The sequence below is a fragment of the Panthera onca genome, chromosome C1, assembly GCF_046562875.1.
Source record: "Panthera onca isolate mPanOnc1 chromosome C1, mPanOnc1 haplotype 2, whole genome shotgun sequence".
Classification (NCBI taxonomy): domain Eukaryota; kingdom Metazoa; phylum Chordata; class Mammalia; order Carnivora; family Felidae; genus Panthera; species Panthera onca.
The window spans coordinates 70,861,876-70,866,638 of NC_138346.1; the positions used below are offsets into that span (position 1 = coordinate 70,861,876).

At 38.2% G+C, this 4,763-nt stretch overlaps 1 long non-coding RNA gene across 1 annotated transcript; it reads left to right on the top strand.

Moving 5' to 3' along the window:
* The first annotated feature begins 546 nt into the window (after positions 1 to 546).
* On the top strand, positions 547 to 3,171 carry LOC132671538 (uncharacterized). Its single transcript, XR_009607138.3, has 3 exons — positions 547 to 670; positions 1,950 to 2,065; positions 2,986 to 3,171. It is a non-coding gene; the product is annotated as an uncharacterized LOC132671538 (long non-coding RNA).
* Positions 3,172 to 4,763: the final 1,592 nt, after the last annotated feature.

The window sequence follows — 4,763 nt, forward strand, 5'->3', positions numbered from 1 at the left end:
CTAGCTTTTGCCATATTACTGGTACCCACCATGAAATGACTGCCAAATGTCTGCCAAAGGTACTACCATCCAATGACTCTAGAGCTACCAATTTTTAAGTTGTCGGACAAGTGTCATGTTCCCACTTTGTGCCATGCTTGGACACCTGGGCCCAAGTAGTGCCTGCCACTTGTGCCCATATACTCAGTCCCTCATGGAAGCTTTTTCACCTACCATCTGCAGCCTTTCTCTCCCCAGAATTGGATATGGATCCATCGAGCCAGGTCATGGAGGCAATACCCGAGACAGACAAACACTATTCCATTACATCGTTGCTTTGCAGCAGGTCAAAATCTTCCTTTCTTTGGGAAAAAAAAATTTAAAGCAAAATGACTTCCAGTGATGCTCTGATCCAGTTCATAAGACATCCTGGAACCTATCTGAATCCTCACTAAAGTTCTAGCTGGCGTATCTTCCCTCAGTCCACTCCCTACTGCCCAGAATCCCATTATGAGGCAATAAGGACCATTCTGGATTCTGGGGGTAAAATGCAACCTAAAAGAAGAAATAAAGACGCAAAAAGAACTAAAAACAAAAACAAGAATTAAAAAACTTAGAGTTCAAAGGAAAAGGATAATTCTCAATACACCACGTTTCCAAACTTACTCTCCATATATCTAGAATTCCTATGGTGAGTAACAGCCTCTAAGCAAAATTTGAAAAGGTCAGTGTGGTTTCCTGTAAGATACTAGAACTCAGATGACACTCTTTGATGGTCTTCTAGTGTAATATATCACTAAGGAAAGGGAGGGATTCTCCACCAGTTCACCAAAAACTACCATTCAGCTCTGGGGATGCCAGGAAAGGGTACCTGAAAGTGTAGCAGCAATGCCCAATAGGAGATTGAGGAACCTGGCAAGAAATAGTAGGTTTCTCTTTTAAGAACACATGTGAAAGATCATCTGGAAAGTTTGAGGGTACCCAGGTAGGGACAAAAGCCAAGAAACTGTGGTCATTATTCTTAATTTGACCCTTGGAGAAAGGTTATAATGATCAGGGGCACCATTTATTCGGTGCCTACAAAACAATATATGGGATAGACTTACACTAGAAAAAAAATATTAATTTTTTATCTGGAATTCAGAGCCTACAAAACAATATATGGGACAGACTTATACTAGAAAAAATTATTAATTATTTATCCGGAATTCAGATTTAACTGGGATCATGTATTTTTTATTTTTCTTAATGTTTATTATTTATTTTTTGAGAGAGACAGACAGAGCGTGAGGAGGGGCAGAGAGGGAGACACAGAATCTGAAGCAGACTCCAGGTTCTGAGCTGTCAGCACAGAACCCGATGCCAGGCTCAAACCCACAAACTGTGAAATCAAAACCTGAGCGAAAGTCAGACACTTAACTGACTGAGACATCCAGGTGCCCGGATCATGTATTTTTATTTGCTAAATCTGGCAACCCTAATCCTAGAAGCTTAGGATAAACATGGAGATGCACCACCCAGATCCCCCTTCTAAGAAAGACTTGCTAAACAGTAACAAGGAAAACGGCCAGTGCACAGATGTCTCCTGCTGTCAGCCCCAGCAAGGTCTGTCTCAACTGCAGAGAACTGTGTTCAAGAAGTCATACATTTTCTAGGGTGGCCTACATCCAGTGACTGAGCAAGGAAGGAATTCGAAGGCCCAGCAACTCTGGCCTCACATGGGATAACTCTAGAGCTGCCCAGTGAGCTGGCCAAGGTTTTGTCAGGCCTACTTCACAGTTCAACTTTTCACTCTATTCTGTACTGCCTCTTCCCATTGTCTTTAATAGGAATCCATCCCTAACAAACACCTTACAACCCCAGTTCAATTTTCATTCTGATTTCCAGAGAACCCAACCTGCAAAAGTTGGGCAGTGCCTACAAACAATATATGGCAGAGACTTATACTAAAAAAAGTATTGTTTGTCCAGAATGGACATAATGTCTCGAAAAATAGGCAAGAAGATGGAGCTGTGCAACAAGAGCACTCACTACCTGACGATGAGGACCCTGTTACTGATGGGCAGGTGGAACAAGGCACTAAATGGTAATCTGTTGTTAAACCTTTCCTAGTGGTGAATTAGGAGAATGTACTAGCATGGAGGAAATAGTGATCATGAGGGTAATGAGGTTAGATTAGTATTTCCTAAACCCCACAGGTGTTCTACAAGAGAAAACGGACAAATGAGAGTGAGTAACAGGTAACTGAAAGTCAGATGGAAAACCCAGAAGACCTTCTCAGTTGCATACCAAAAGGTTCTCATTCCCCACAAGAAGAAGGCAGAGAAAGAGAAGACCAAGCCCAGAATTTAACTGTCACAGTAACTGAACCAAAGCAGGTCTGTGTGTAAAGGTCAGGAACTTGGCTGGGAAAACTCTTGACTGGGACAGAAGTAATGTGAACATATTGGCGAATATCTCCAAAGACTTTGACTCCCTACTAAATCTAAATAGAATTGGCCTCTACCCTACTAAGAGCTAATACCCCCAACCTCTGTCCTCCCACCCATTTCTACCCGTCACTGCCCATCTCCAATCCAGGTGCTAAAAGACAATTCAGAGCCCTCAGTGACAGAGACTGCACCTTGTCCTACTAACCTTCTTCTTCTAAGATTCCCTCAGGGAGAGAGCACCATCAGAAACCTGATAGAGCGACTTCCCAAACATATATGGAGAGGTGGATCTAAACACTGCTAAAGAGGAGATAGGGCAGATGTAGGTCCCCACAGTTTGGCTAAGGCTTTACTTGGTCTGCACAACAGTTTGGCTTCTTCCTCTGCACATTCCTGCTCCCCCCTTCCCTTTCACACGTGTTATCCCCTAGTGAACATTTTATATTTACTCTACTTTATATATACTCTACTTTCAGAGAACCCAACTGCAACAAAGGTTAGCCTAAAGTCTGTTGTTTCTGTTCCCCACTAATTTTGTGAGCTTCGTAATTTTTTTCCTACTTAAACCCTCTAGAGTGGACTCCATCACATGCAACTTTGAAGTCTGACCAATATCAACATCAAGATGTTATTCAAATACAAAGAAAACATTCAGAGATCTTCAAATATTAAAGAACACAGAGATGACAAAAGACATTACTGCATCTTGCCAATCAGCCATTTAAGAGATTATCCAAACTAAAGAACTGGAAGATGAAAAAGCCACAGTATAAAAACAAATAAAAACAAAAACAAAACACAAGATTGGTGGCAAAGAGTGAACTCATTTATATACATTACTAATAAAGAACAACTGCAGGAATTATGGTTACTTGATCACGGATATTATAAACATAGAAAATGTAACAATAATCATATAACTTAAGAAATTGGAGGGTGGTAAGCCAGGAGGATGTATAAGAGAACTAATATTCTCACTTTTCACAGCAGAGTGTCAATCAATTCTATCTAAAATTAAAACAGTCATTTAATAAGACATAATGCTCCAACTTCTTAGTTTTTCATAATCTTTTAAAATCAGAATCAGAATCTTACAAGAAATAAATCCTGTGGTAAAGAGGCACTTATTTGAAGTTCAACATTGTTTTAACTGGTCTCTTTCACCTCTATTTAATTTACATAAAATAAAATATAATATTTCATTTAAAATAGAATCTGTAATATGATCCATTTTTATAAAACTAAAAATATTTTTATGTTTTCCATCGGTACAATTTCTTTATGTCTACAGTTCTGCCTATACATACATATACTTCTGTGTGTGTGTGTGTGTGTGTGTGTGTGTGTGCACGCACACAGTTCTGCATTTAGAAAGAAAGTTCTATGTAGACAAAGATACCTGGAATAATATTCTCCTAATTGATAACAGTAATTTCTGAATGGTAAAATAGAGGCTATTTTTTTAATTTAATTTTTGTATTTTCCACATTGTTTGAATTACTGATAGTCAGCAAATATAATTTTTCCCCAAAGGAATGAAAATAAGCAAAGGCCAGATATTTAAAATTTTGTGTGCTATGCTAAAGCTGCAGATTTTTTATAAATTTCTGAGGATCGAAGCTCTTGAACTAGTTTGAGACGAAAATTAAAGCCATATGAATAGGTGTGATCTCCTGAGAAGATCAGAAAAAGAAAAGAAGATAACCACATATATATAATTTTTATGCCTGAGGAGCAGGAACAAAGAGAAAAGAAATACATGAAGAAAATTCAAAAGTCAGGGCAGTAAGATGAAAATCAGGATCCTATGCTATCATGAAAACCAAGAAAGGACACAGTGGTCAGCATTGTCGAACGCTACAGAGAGGCCATGTAAGACATTAACTGAAAATCACAAGCAAGAAATTACTAGTAATCATGGAAAGATAGCTTTCAATACTGTGATTGAAAGTGGAAGCCAGATTGTGGTGGTTCATGAGTGAATGACTTATAAGGAAGCATTATACTATTCATTTCTAGAGTTTGGATAAGGAGGAAAGAAAAGATCTCAAGCTGGTGTAGTTTAGAGAGAACAAGAATTTTTTTGTTATTTTTTAAGATGATAAAGACTTCAGAATATGCATATAATGAAAGACAACTATCTATAGAAAAGGAGATGTTGAAGATGAAGAAAAATAATGGGTTGGTATCTAAGAAAAATAAAGAAGCATGGATTTGACGCACAGAGGAAAAAGAATAGACAGTACTTTCAAATGAAAGAACCTAAAAATAAATCCAAAAAGAAGTACATTTCATGGAGAAGAGGAAGTTGGGAGAATTGTTATGTTCACCAATTGCGTCATTTATAATAAT